Source organism: Scyliorhinus torazame, chromosome 2, assembly GCF_047496885.1.
Source record: "Scyliorhinus torazame isolate Kashiwa2021f chromosome 2, sScyTor2.1, whole genome shotgun sequence".
In the NCBI taxonomy this organism is placed as follows: Eukaryota; Metazoa; Chordata; class Chondrichthyes; order Carcharhiniformes; family Scyliorhinidae; genus Scyliorhinus; species Scyliorhinus torazame.
This window is the reverse complement of record NC_092708.1, coordinates 288648335-288662089: the sequence shown is the minus strand read 5'-3', so window position 1 is coordinate 288662089 and position 13755 is coordinate 288648335. Positions and strand designations below refer to the sequence as shown.

The window sequence follows — 13755 nt, the reverse complement described above, 5'->3', positions numbered from 1 at the left end:
TTCGCCGCCAGTCTCCTCTCACACTCTCTCTTTGCTTCTTGGATTTGTTTTTCAATTCTCCTCTGAAACTTCTGTATTGCGCCTGATTCGCAACTGTATGATCGACATGATATCTGTCATTTACACTTTTTTTCGGCTTCATGTTTAACTCTTTCAACTCTTTTGCATTCCAGGGAGTGTCCACTATTGCCGATTGCTTGATCAATTCAACAGACCAATCAAACTTCACAATTGTTCTGTTTCCTCTTTACATGTGACATAATCTTTCAGTGGTGACCCGGTATGTATAATTAAAAGTTATTCCAGACCTAGTCTGCTTAATAACTAACTAATTCATTTAAAAACCAAAGGAGTCCAAACAAAATCTCAAATAAAACATAAAATGCTGGAAATAGTCAGCAGGTTAAGGCAACATCTGTGGCGAGAAACTGAGTTTACAGGCACGACTTTCCCAACGAGTTGCACCTGGCGCCAAACCGTTACATCAGATGCATAGCAGAGGCCAAAACCGGGTTTCACGCCAGCCGCTGAGCCACGTGTGGTGCACCCGATTCACAAGGTCCAACGCAATCCCAGCGATGGCGTGATCCAGATCAGCATATTTAAATGAGTCATTAAAGTCATTTAAATATGCACTGTCCATTCAAAGTCGCAGTCTCCCAGCTCCCAGTATTCACTAGCCCCACCAGCGGAGCCTGATGCTGGCGCGAGTTAGTACTGGTCTCCGAAAATGGAGAGGCTCAGGGTCCACTGGAGCCCAGCCCGCATAGTTGGGGGCAGGGCAGCACCCGGGTGCCAGGCTGCCAGCACCCACGGCCAGAATTCTCTGGCCGTTCGCTGGCGGTGGGATTTTCTGATCCCACTGGCAGCACACCCCTGCCTGTGGTTTTCCAACAGTGTGGGGTGGCTTTTATGAGAATTCCCATTGACAGCAGCAGGAACAGAGAATCCCACCGCCAACAAATCCCGCTGCCAAGAGGCATCCAGCTGGGAGTCTGGAGAATGCCGCTCCAAAAGTCTGTCTACTCCAGCTTTAAATGTACTCAATGATGGAACAGCATTAAAAAGAGTCTTCACTAAATTACTTTTAGTGAAGTAATTTGTCCTCATCTCAGTCCTGAATGATTGGCCCCTTATCCTGAGACTGTGCTGCTCCCCCGCACAACATTTCTCAGAGACTGGCTTTTCAAGCCCCTTCAGATTTTGTAGGTTTTCAATGAGATCACCTCTTCTGAACTCCAGAGAATTTATTCGGCTTCACATCTTACGACATCCCCCTCATTGTAAGAACCAATCGAGTGAATCAATTAATACAAACATATCTTAAATGTGGAGACCAAAACTCCACGCCGTATTCCAGATGTAGTCACACCACAACCCTGTACACTTGTAGCAAGACATTTTTTATTTCAGTACTGCAGTCCCCTAGCACAGGCACTGTCAAAGTCGGGGGCGTGACCTGCAGGTGGGTCGCGGGTGAGTGTCGGGAGGGTCGCGGAGCCATCCGTCACGGCGCTCCCGATCGCGCAAATCCGTGCAACAGCCGCCTTTTAATAATGCCGGCTGCAAGCGGCCTTCAAAATGGCCACGAACATTTAAGAAAAATGCGGCCGCACTGCACATGCGTGCCCACTCATTGGTGCACAAGTGCAAAACTCTGCGCATGCGCACCGATGAGCGGGCACGCATGCGTAGTGCGGCCGCATTTTTAAAAATCTGGTCGCAGCCTTTTTGAAGGCCGTTCGCAACCAGCATTGTTACAAGCCGGCTGCAAAATGTTTGGGGAGAATGTGATTGGGTGCTTTCTGAACTTTGATGCTGATGAAGTGAAAGTCTCTTACTCCAAGAATGGTGAGTGATCCAACGATGGTTTCACCCCAGTTGTAACTTCAACCAAGAGATGTCAACTTTTTTAATCTTGATTTTTAAACATTTCTAAACAAAGTCCCTGCAGGTCGTATTTGAAAGCTTTATCAATTAATTGATTTTTAAGTGTCTTTTTTTTTTACATTTTTAATTGTAATGTTTAGGTGAAATGTGGTGAACCTCCAATTTCTAGAGGATGAAAACATTTTCAGTTTCTGCATTTTTTTCCTGTTAAACCGTGGGCAGTGGGCAGCACGGTTGCATTGTGGATAGCACAATTGCTTCACAGCTCCAGGGTCCCAGGTTCGATTCCGGCTTGGGTCACTGTCTGTGCGGAGTCTGCACATCCTCCCCGTGTGTGCGTGGGTTTCCTCCGGGTGCTCCGGTTTCCTCCCACAGTCCAAAGATGTGCAGGTTAGGTGGATTGGCCATTATAAATTGCCCTTAGTGTCCAAAATTGCCCTTAGTGTTGGGTTATGTGTTATGGGGATAGGGTGGAGGTGTTGACCTTGGGTAGGGTGCTCTTTCCAAGAGCTGGTGCAGACTTGATGGGCAGAATGGCCTCCTTCTGCACTGTAATTTCTATGAAACTGTATCAAATAAACCCCCTCCTGAACTTGTAAAAGTAAAGCCGGCTGCTACGGCTGTTGCCCGTGAATTTGCACAATTGGAGATGCAGAAGATTTTTTTTTAAATTCTAAGTAATCTTCCTGTCTGAAGGGAGGCAGAGAGCAGGTCACCCCCCCCCCCAAGCCGGCATGGGACGCGAACGTCGGCCGGCGTGGGCCGCGAAGGTCGGCCGGCGTGGGCCGCGAAGGTCGGCCGGCGTGGGCCGCGAAGGTCGGCCGGCGTGGGCCGCGAAGGTCGGCCCGGTAGGGTCCCGAAGGTTGGCCAGTTGGTAAAAATGAGTCCCCGGAAAAAAAAGTTTGAAAAACACTGCCCGAGCAGGAAAGGAAAACATTCCATTCACCTTCCTAAATGCTTGCTGCACCTGCATGCTAACTTTCTGCATTCTTTGTACAAACACACCCAAGTCTACTTAAACATCAATGCTTACAACTTTATATATATTTTTTTTAATATTCTGCTTTTCATTTCATATAAACAACTTCACACTTCCCGACATTATACTCCATCTGTCATCTCGTTATCCACTCCATTAGAATACTGGACCACGGGGCAGCACGTTGGTTAGCACTGTCGCCTCATGGCACGGAGGACCCAATTTCCATCCCGCCCCGGGTCACTGTCTGTGTGGAGTTTGCACATTCTCCCCGTGTGTCTCACCCCCACAACCCAAAGATGTGCATGATAGGTGGATTGGCCACGCTAAATTGCCCCTTAATTGGAAATCTTTTTTTTAAAAAGGATATCGGACCAGACTCTAATTTTTGTTAGGATACCAGAAGAGAAACACCAAATAATTTGCAATTTGTAGACTTCTGGTGACTGGGATGGCTGAGAAGTCACCCATCAGGTGGCTCTCCACCTACAAACTGAAAATAGGCTCTTTCACCCGAAATAGCCCGCTAATACAAAGACAAAATCCCTGCACTTCAACCAACATCAATACGAAAGGAGATGCCGAACAACAGCCATTCCAGAGGCCGTGGAGAAACAAGAAGTGGAAAAAGCCAGGAGAAGCAAATGGCGGAGCCAGCAGGCGGCATAGGAACAAAGATAGCAAGGGCTACACGTGGCAACTTGGAATACAAAAGCACTGCAACCACTTTGGAGGATCCCTGAACATCGGGGGGGAGTACTGAGGACGACCTTCGGAGGCCCAGGTGACGACGGAAAGCTTCGAAGATAATCGGAGGAGGTCGGGAACCTTCGGGAAGCTTCGGAGATAATCGGAGGAGGCCCAGAAGACAGCCGGAACCCATGGCTAGACTGGGGTAAGAAATATCTTTTTCACCCATTAAAAGTCTTAAAGCCGCATCAATCAGTACTTCGACCCTTGAAAAGAACATTTTTTTATAGACTGTGTTAAATAAATCAAGTGCCAGTCGGTCAGACTATCAGGCGTGACTGGAAGATTAGTCACTGCAGTAACTAAAATAAAACGGCAGTCAGCGATCAAGAAAAGTTATGGCTGATCCAATTCAAAGTGTAGATTCAGAGCCTTTAGCAGACAGAAAATTACTCCCCACTACATCCAAGGGGGGTGCTGGAATACCAGATGTTTCTGTTGAAGATATGTTGGGGGATTGTAGATCTTTCACTCGTAGACATTTTAACCTATGTGAAACCTCAAAAAAAATTGAATCAAAGTATGATATCCCCAGAGGACAGTGGTCCTTCAATAATATCAAGAGAGCATGGGGAAAATGCACACGATTACACGGTGCAGAACGTGTAAAATGGTCCCTGGTAATTACGGGACAGATACACAGTCAGCAAGAGATCATTGTTAAAAATAAAAGTGATCATCAGCTTCAGTCCACTAAAGACCAACTAAGTGCAGTTCTTGAAGATTTGCAAGATGCAAAATCCAAACTTGAGCATTATGATGAAATTAGAACAGATTTGCAAAATAAAACCTCTGAACTCCAGCAGTTAAATGTTCAAATCGCAGAATTTCAAAATCAAGTTTTTAAAGTGGAGTCAGAATTCCAAAATCAAGTTTTTAAAATGGAGTCAAAATACCAACAGCTGCAATTAAATACTGAACGAAGTGATGATGAGTATAGATCTACTAAAAGGCAACTAATTGCAGTTGTTGAAGAATTGCAAGATGCAAAATCCAAACTTGAAACAGATTTGCAAGATGCAAAATCCAAACTTGAGCATTCTGATGAAATTAAAACAGATTTGCAAGTTGCAAAATCCAAACTTGAGCATTATGATGAAATTAAAACAGATTTGCAAGTTGCAAAATCCAAACTTGAGCATTATGATGAAATTAGAACAGATTTGCAAAACAAAACCTCTGAACTCCAGCAATTTCAAATCCAAGTTTTTAAAGTGGAGTCAAAATACCAACAGTTGCAATTAACTACTGAGCGAAGCGATGATGAGTATAGGTCCACTAAAAAGCAACTAATTGCAGTTGTTGAAGAATTACAAGATGCAAAATCCAAACTTGAGCATTCTGATGAAATTAAAACAGATTTGCGAAACAAAACCTCTGAACTCCAGCAGTTATCTTTTCAAATAACAGAATTCCAAAATCAAGTCTTTGAAGTGGAGTCAAAATACCGACAATTGCAATTAAAAACTGAGCGAATTGAACTTGAAAATTGCAAGTTAGTGAAAGAAAGATGTGTTTTAGAAAGAAATATAACCAGCATGACTGAACATTGCAATTCTTTGACAAACATGCTTTCTGTACAAAAGATTGAACAAACTCAGAAAGCAGTCCAAGCCACCCACCTAGTGGCACAATCGGCAATTGCACAGCCAAGATCAATTGTTAAACATAAATCATTTTCTCTGTCGGATGAATCAGACGAAGATAGTGTTCCTACAATACAAAATACTAAAGCAATTCGACTAGCCCCTTTAAAACACAAACGGGTTGGAGTTGGAAGCAAAAAAATAGAAGAAGATGGTGAAACTATCACTAGAAACATATTTGACCACCAATGGGTTCATGAACAAATTGATCCTTCTAAAATTGACGAATGGTCCAAGGGTCTTCCACACCCTAAAAAGGGTGGTAAGACCACATGGGATGGAATTCACAGATTACAAGCCATTTACAGTCTCCACCCATTTGATGGAGTACGAATTCTGACTATCATGCTAGGTACTCGTATAAGTTCAACCCTTAAAAATGAAGTAGAAGTTGCCCTTGGAGACGATTTGCAAAATTTAGAAGCTGGTTGGCTAACAATCAAGAATTGGCGATTACAATTTCGCCCCCCGAGGACCAATTGGTCTAAGATCACAGCTTGCTTTCAAAAAAAGAATGAAGATATTCAGGATTTTGAGGAAAGATTTTTACGTACTTGGATGGAATATTCAGGGATGACACTCGACCAGGAAAATGACACATGGGATGCAAGCACTTTAAGTCCATTAAAAACGGCTTTTATAGCCGGTGTTAAACCTGGAGTTTCTGCTGCCTTGAATTTGGTTTTACCAGCTTGGGCCACAGCTGGCACATACCGAGACATAGTTGACCGATGCATTCAGATAGATCGTGGTTTGCACAATCAGGCAACTTTTAACACTGCAGCTGCTCAAATGCAGCCTATTGCTCAAATCCAGCCCATGTTACCTGCTGCTCCAGCGGCGGCTGTTGCAGCACCTGCAGGAATATCAGCAGTAACTACAATTTCACCACCAGCGCCAGAGCAAACATGTACCCTTGCTCCATTAAAATCACGTAAGAAAATACCACAATGCCTTTCCTGTGGTAGAGTAGGACACTGGATGGCAAAATGCTATCAAAAACAACGGATGGATTCAAGAGATGATAATGAAGTAGACAATGTTCACTACAATACATCTCCACCTCGTGGTCAACCATGTAACACGTACCAACAAGACACACCCAGTATGGCTTCTGGTCAGCCCTACTGGCTAAGCAACTACAACCATGGGTTGCTTTTACAGTTAATCAACAACAGTATCATAATAGCCCAACTGTTTACCACATGGCTTTACAGAATCATCTCAGGCAACTGCCTGTTCGGCCTTCCACCATTATCCAATATGAAGATGATGTTCTGATAACCTCTATCAATAAAGATGATCATGACAAAGATTTACGGATGGTGTTGAACCACCTCAGTACTAACAGTCGCAAAGCTAGCTTTCACAAAGCACAAATTGCCCAGAAAGATGTTTACTTGGGACAGAAAATTTCCAAACGAAAAAGGGAACTTACTCAGAACAGAACAATTGCCATCAAAGCAGCTAAAGAACCCTCAACTGTACAGGAAGTCAGATCTTTCTTGGGCCTCTGTAATTTTAACAGAAATTGGATTGATTCTTATACTCAGTTATGTCAGCCATTAAATGATCTTTTAAAAGGAAACAGAAAATCAAAAGATCAAGTTAAACTCAATTCAGAACAAAAACAATCATTTCTGAATTTGAAAAAGGTCTTGTGTTCGGCACCAGCCTTAGGTATTCCAAACAACGGAAAACCTTTTACCATGTTTGTTCATGAAAGAGATGGTTACATGACTGCAGTTCTAGCTCAAGAACATGGTGATCAGTTAAGACCAGTTGGGTGCTATTCCCTTAAACTTGACAATGTGGCACAAGCATTTGGCAGTTGTTTACGAGCCATGGAAGCCACATGTCGAGCTGTAATGATGACATCAGGCCTTGTTCTAGACCAAAAATTAATCATTAAATGTCCACACTCAGTCCATTCTCTACTATCCATGAACAGAGTGTCACAAGTTACATCAGCGAGATGGACTAGGTGGACAGCAGTACTGGAAGCTCCCAACCTATATTTTCACAAAGCTAGTCCTATAAACCCATCATCCTTGCTCCCGCTTCCCGAGGAACAAAAGGGAGGGGAGGGAGAAGGGCATGACTGTGTGAAAATAATAGAGGAAATGGAAGAAGTACGCTTAGTAGAAGAAGAGCCACTACAGAACCCAGATTTAATCCTATTCACTGATGGTTCCTCTTTTATTGACAAGGGTATCAGAAAAGCTGGGTGGGCAGTCACAAGCCCATACGAAGTATTAGCTGAAGGAAGCTTGCCCCCAGGTACATCAGCTCAGCAGGCCGAATTAAAGGCACTAACAGAAGCATGTCATGTGGCAAGAGATAAAACTGCTAACATCTATACTGACTCCAGATATGGTTTTGGAGTAGCACATGATTTTGGCCATCTGTGGAGAAAAAGAGGATTTTTCACAACGGCAGGTACACCTATCCGAAATGGACAGGAAGTACAAAATCTTCTAGAAGCTATGGTTTTACCAAAAGAAGTATCAGTTCTAAAATGCAAAGCCCATACTCATGGAGACTCTATGGAAGCAAGAGGAAATGCTCTTGCTGACCAAGCAGCAAGGGAAGCTGCCTCCCTTTGTGCCTCTCAGTGGCATCAGGAATCCAGTCACATTTACAAATTGGGAGTAACTACCTTATTACATGATTTACGTGAAATGCAGAATGATTGTACAAAGGAAGAAAAATGGACATGGTTAGAATCAGGTATTCAACCAGGTGATGATGATGACATTTGGAGAGAAGTTCAAACTTGTAAACCAGTTGCACCACAATCGCTAATGCCTTTTTTTAGCTCAACAAATTCATTCATGGGGACACATATCACCTCAACAAATGATGGATCGATTCCATAGAAGTTGGTGTGGTAAAGGATTCAAAAAACATGCACAATTGGTAGCAAACTGCTGTGTAACCTGTCAAAAGAATAACTTGGGACCCATAACATCAATGCCTCAATTAAGAGCTCCTGCTCCTGCAGGACCATTCCAGGATATACAGGTAGATTACATCAGCCTTCCTAAATGTCAACAATACAATGACGTCCTTGTAATAGTGGATAAATTCTCCAGATGGGTGGAAGCTGCTCCAGCTAGAAGAGGGACAGCTGCCCATACAGCCAAAGACTTTATCCCCAGATGGGGAGTTCCAGCTAGCATTGACTCAGACAATGGATCCCACTTCACAGGTGCTGTTTGTAAGGAAGTCTGTAAACTACTAAACATTAACTGAAATTTACACTGTCCTTATCATCCACAATCATCGGGACAAGTGGAACGTATGAATCGAACTTTGAAAGAAAGACTGTCTAAATACAGCCAGGAAGGCATGAACTGGGTCCAAGCTTTGCCAATAGTGTTCTGCAGTATTAGAGCTACACCAAACAGAACAACAGGCCTGAGTCCATTTGAAATCATCACAGGCAGACCAATGTCTCTGCCAGGAACTATTGACTTGCGGAAAGCAGACTGTCATTTAATGAGTGATGCTTTGTTGTCTTACTGTCAAGATCTAACAAATGCTGTTAGCTCTGCTTCTCAACAGGTGTTAGCTGCGTGGGGAGATCCTCCAGAAGGTGGGCACGACCTGGTGCCAGGTGAAGAAGTGTACGTTAAAAAGCTGCAAAAGGAACCCTTAGGATCAAAGTGGGAAGGTCCTTTCATAATCCTTCTCACCACCCAATCCGCTGTGAAGTTAAAAGGAAAGAAAAGTTGGATTCACGCATCACACGTGAAGCGCGCGTACAAGTAAAATGTTTGCCGCAATTTTAATTTTCAGTTATTTGATTGGCTTTGTGAACGTTGTATCAGAACTGAATAAGAACACATTCCTTTACACATCTACGATATATGCTAAAAACTTTAATATTTCTAATTGTTGGGTATGCATTGCAACCCCAACTAACTCAGGGGAGGGTATTCCCTTTCTAACTATTCCCTTTAATGCTTCAGAAACGGCAGAATGGTACATCTATCAAAGTGTCCCTCACTCTGTGGTGATCCGTTCTGGAGCATATTCATGTGAAAAAGGGAGGTTCCAGGTTCGCATCCAAAAATATATTAAACTATGGAAATCTGCAGGTTATCCACTAAATACCTTTTTAGGATGGCACCAACTTAAATATAACCCTAACCAAAAACCTCAACATCTCAACCTCCCAACTAATGGTAAACAAAACGGATCAATTTGCTTCATGAGTAAGAACCCTAAAGGGATACAAATGGGTAATAGTATTTGTACTAATTATGTAGATGTTAACACAGCTTATAAATGTACAAACGATCTCTTACAAAGAGTTCTGCGGTCCTCAAAGATAACAGGCATACCTAATCTCAAAAATAATAAAACATTCGAAGACCGATGGTTCTTAGAAAATATTTACTTATATTCTGCTTATAATGGAACTTATTTTATTTGTGGTAATAAAGCATATCCTTGGCTCCCAACATCCTGGTCAGGATCTTGCTATTTAGGATACATTGTACCGGCCATTCGTCATGTGATTAATCTTCCTCATGCTTCAGAAGCAGTTGCTCGAAGGAACAAACGTTCCATTTTCTTAAAAGATGCAATTTTTGATAGAATGATTCCATTCTATCAGGAAATGAGGATGGAGAATAAATTGAATAAAATAACAACCATCATACAAAACGTAGCCGATTACACCGCCACTGCCCTAGATAAAATTTCTGACGAAATGCGAGCAATTAGAACCGTGGTATTACAAAATCGAATGGCACTTGACTATGTGCTAGCTGAAAAAGGTGGCACCTGCGCCCTGATTGGTGCAGAGTGTTGCACTTTCATTCCCGATAACTCGAAAGAAGTTAAAGATTTGGCATTACATATCCAAAACGAAATCAAAAAACTTGATCCACCCCAATTTGTCTCTCTCTGGGATAAAATTTGTGGGTGGCTTGGACCCACTGGAATGTCCACAATAAGAATAATCTCATTCTCCTGTGTAGCTGTATTCACCATTTACATAACATACCAATGTGCTAAGTGCATAAAAAACCTATTCGCTAAACGCAGGGGACCAACTATCAGAATGATTCAAACTAACCCAACTGTACCCGCAATTGATGAACTTGAGCTGAAATACTATTATTGAAATATTACTGATCAATCAACTATTTGACTATTATTAACATATTGTATAATTTATTAATACTGAATCAGTAGGATCAAATTTGATTAATTCATTAATTATAATAATTATTTTGACTGTATTATTAACATTGTATAATTTATTAATACTGAATCAGTAGGGTCAAATTTGATTAATCTATTAATTATAATAATTATTTTGAAATGCCTGTTGCAATGTTAATTCCATTTTGTTGTTTAAAACTGCAATGATTCTTTGCGCTTTTACCTATCCTATCGCATTAATGATGTATTTTAATCTTTCCTGATATATCTCAATTTTTCGATTTATCAAAGGGCCGACTGTAGAAGCCAAGTATTTCAAATACAACTAGTATAGGTAAAAGATAGCTGTTTAAGCATAAATGTTGAGCCCCACTTTTAATACCCATTTATACAGCATAATTCACTTATACTGAAGTCCGTTGTTCTGGCAAATGCATATTTTCAAAGACAGTGTGACATTAAAAAAAAAGCACAGTTGCAAGATAATTTGACACTGTCTTGTGCTAATTGTCAAGGCCAAGGGATTGAATACACAGCAACATGAAGGCACCATTGTTCACAATGCAGATAACAGCTAGGTCAGAAAAGCTGATGTTGCACATTGAAGATGGACGCTTGCCATCAAATCAAATGTGTTTGAGTCTAACCCAAACCAATTAGGATTATATTGGGGTGTAATTAGATGACTTAAGACAGATATGAAAGTGTATAACTGAAAAGTTTCTCCCGGCCATTTTAGGTTAAGTTTTGTCTTTCTGTTAGTTTAGTCAGTTTTTGCCTTTGATTCTAGTCTCCATTTTAGTTTATGTCTTTTGGGGGTTGTCAGTTTAACAGTCTGTGTCAGTGATGTTAGTCCACTTTTGACTTTGAGTTTGAGTTTAGCTGAAGATTAGCTTTCTCTCTCTCTTCATGTTTCATTGACAGACTTTGACCTTTTAAAAGTTACTTTCGAGCTGTCTGCCTAAGCAAAGAAAGATAATGTCTGTAATTCTCTGAAAGCTTCGAATTGTCTACGAATTGCCTTTTAAATGACTTTCAAATTGTAATCAAGCGACTACAAATAAAACAATTCTTTTTGGCACCTGAGGAGTTTATACCGCAAATTTCTGCTGAGTTCCAGTATTCGCAAAGTGCTACTGATAACCGAATAGCAGAGATGATATAAATTCCTTCAACTTTACACAGTCGAATAATACAAGGAATCGAACAACTTAACACAGTCTACAAATAGTACAAATCTTACAACTTGTCGTATTGCGCCAGGACTTGATTCATCAACTAAGCTTCCCCCAAACTTGGCGTAGTTCGACAGGTTAAGATTCCCTTAAATTAAAGATTCCTTTTAGGCTTACCCACATGGCGTACACACACAGTTGTGGCCGTGTTGGGTGGCTCCTGGACAAAGGGAAATCCCGGAGGGCTGGGGCTCGGCCTCATAGGGAGAACGGTGACCATGCCCATCTTGGACGGCACCCTAATGAAGGGAAACCACGGAGTGCAGGGGCGCATCCACCAGGTAAGTATGGTTGATCCTGCAGGAAGCGGGGTACAGAAATCCCCCAAAAGGATATTCACCTGGAACATCAGGGGACTTAACGGCCCAGTGAAAAGACTATGCATACCTGAAAAGTTTGAAAGCCGACATAGTCCTCCTCCAGGAGATGCATCTGAGGGAGAAGGACTGACTACGGGTAAGGAAGGGTTGGTTGGGACAGGCCTAACATCCCTGCTATGGGGCGAGGCCCATGGGGGTAGCCAGACTGTTAAATAAGAGGATGATGTTTACTGCAAAGAGGACGGTTACGGACCCATGGTCAGCGGTGTCCTGGACGTGGCACCCGCACTCCTGGTCAATGTGTACGTACCCAACTGGGACAACACGGAGTTTCTAAAGAGGACCATGGCTGAAATCCCCGACGTCGACTCACACCAACTTATCATGAGGGGGGACTTTCACTGTGTTTAGGACCCACGGACGTACAGGTCGAAACCCAAAATGGAAAAGACCTCCAACATGGTGAAAGAACTCGGCATATTCATAGAGTAGATGGAGGCTATGGACCCATGGAGGTTCACCCACCCAGGGGAGGTGGTCTCCTTCTTCTCCCAGGTACACAACGTATATACACAGATCTTCCAGGTGAACAACAAACAAACAAAGAACAGTGCAGCACTGGAACAGGCCCTTTGGCTCTCCAAGCCGATCACGTGCCCTATTTAGACCAACCGCCTGTACCCTTCTGTACCCAGTCTGTTCATGTGTTTATCAAATAAGCCTTAAAGATCGCTAATGTATCTGCCTCAACCACCTCACTTGGTAGTGCATTCCAGGCCACCATCACCCTGTAAAAAAACTTCCCCGCACATCTTCATTAAACCTTTCCCCCCCTCACCTTGAACATGTGCCACCTTGTAATTTTAAATTCCGCCCTGGGAAAAAGCCTCCAATTGTTCACCCTATCAGTGGTTATACCCCTAAGAATTTTATAAACGTCTATCTGGTTGCCCCTCAGCTTCTGTCTCTCTGGTGAGAACAATCCCAGTTTATTTAATTTCTCCTCATAGCTAATGCCCTCCATACCAGGCAACATCCTGGTAAACCTTTTCTGTACTCTCTCCAAAGCCTCCACATCCTTCTGGTAGTGTGGTGGCCAGAATTGGACACAGTATTCCAAGCCCGGATGGAGAGGAGCAAAGCTGGACGGTATGCCATTTAAACAGGCCCGACGCAAATTCCTCTACCTCGGAATCCAAATCGTTCATGACTGGACAGGGATTCACAAATGAAACATGACCTGCCTGGCGGAGGAAGTCAAAAATGACCTGCAGAGATGGGGCATACTCACACTCTCCCTTTCAGGCAAAGTGAAGACGATCAAGGTGAACGTGATGGGATTTATCCTAGGATTCTCTGGGAGGCCAGGGAAGAGATTGCTGGACCATTGGCTTTGATTTTTATGTCATCATTAGCTACAGGAATAGTGCCAGAGGACTGGAGGATAGCAAATGTGGTCCCTTTGTTCAAAAAGGGGAGCAGAGACAACCCCGGCAACTATAGACCGGTGAGCCTCACGTCTGTAGTGGGTAAAGTCTTGGAGGGGATTATAAGAGACAAGATTTATAATCATCTAGATAGGAATAATATGATCAGGGATAGTCAGCATGGCTTTGTGAAGGGTAGGTCATGCCTCACAAACCTTATCGAGTTCTTTGAGAAGGTGACTGAACAGGTAGACGAGGGTAGAGCAGTTGATGTGGTGGATATGGATTTCAGCAAAGCGTTTGATAAGGTTCCCCACGGTAGGCTATTGC

At 42.7% G+C, this 13755-nt stretch overlaps 1 protein-coding gene across 5 annotated transcripts in view; it reads right to left on the bottom strand.

Moving 5' to 3' along the window:
• Positions 1–13755, bottom strand: part of scfd1 (sec1 family domain containing 1) — a 568533-nt gene that overhangs the window by 499800 nt on the left and 54978 nt on the right. Inside the window, exon 1 of one of the 5 annotated variants that reach the window (XM_072488084.1) lies at positions 6704–6722. The exons of the other annotated variants lie outside the window; for them this stretch is intronic. The gene's annotated coding sequence lies outside the window, so the exon portion shown is untranslated. Of the gene's footprint in view, positions 1–6703; positions 6723–13755 lie in introns of those variants that run through there. 5 annotated transcript variants of the gene reach the window in all.